Source organism: Alligator sinensis, unplaced genomic scaffold, assembly GCF_000455745.1.
Source record: "Alligator sinensis unplaced genomic scaffold, ASM45574v1 scaffold1295_1, whole genome shotgun sequence".
In the NCBI taxonomy this organism is placed as follows: domain Eukaryota; kingdom Metazoa; phylum Chordata; order Crocodylia; family Alligatoridae; genus Alligator; species Alligator sinensis.
Genome location: NW_005841880.1, coordinates 1,198,642 through 1,199,625, shown reverse-complemented (window position 1 = coordinate 1,199,625; position 984 = coordinate 1,198,642).

The window sequence follows — 984 nt, the reverse complement described above, 5'->3', positions numbered from 1 at the left end:
TTGACTCGTCTCCATCCTGGAGTTTCTAGGAAATATCAAGACTTGCTGCGTTTAGGCCACTGAAAACCCCGAAGGCGGCTCGGTACTTGTGAAGGAAGCCAGTACAGAAAGCAGAAGGGAGCACAAGCGTGACGATCTCCCCGTAGTCCAGATGCTCCGCGGTGTGCTGGACTAGCTGGCATTTCCTGAAGGCAGATGTCTTCCTGCCGAGGTCAAGTGCACAGCTGTCGTCCAGATGGGAGCGTGCAGGTGACCAACGTCTGCCTAACCCAGGCCCGGTCATCAGAAAGCAGGACTTGCAGAGAAAGTCTCGCTCGCACCAAGAGCTCTCCAAGGCCATGAGCTGAGCGGCCCCACGGCAGGCAGGTGCTTTCCACCACCAGCGGCTGTGCTGGATCAAACCCGCCTCCGGAAGCGCTTCCCCCTGCCTGGTAGAGGAGCCCGGCTACGATCAAGATGGAGAGGTGGGAGCTTCTTGCCCAGGAAGATGCCCCCACCTCCACCCCAGGGCTGGGGGCAGACGGGCAAGGAGCAACCCCAGCCTGAGATGAGGCTGAAGATGGTTGCTTATGCCCAGTTCCTTTTCCAAAACTAACCTAGACCCAATAAAAGCTTGCTATTAAGTATTACACATCCTAAACAATGAGCAGTTCATTAGCTATGCATATTTACTAATTGATATGTAAAATAATATTCTGCCTCCAGTGCCTGAGGTGGCCCAACCTAGGCCAGAGGCCTGGGGCTAGGTAGAGTGCATGTGCCTGTACTGAGGGAGTCTTCCTGGACAAAAAGCCCCCTCCCCTTTAGAACACCTGCTCCTGAGGACCCCCTATGTCCACCCCGCTCAGCTAACCCCACATCCCCATCCCCATCCCCTTTAACCCCTGCCCTTTGCCCCCTCACCCCCCCACTCCACTCTCCTCAGCGCAAGCCCCGCCCCCGCACCAGGCTCCCACCCCCACCCGCCGCCGCCTGAGAGGGGCG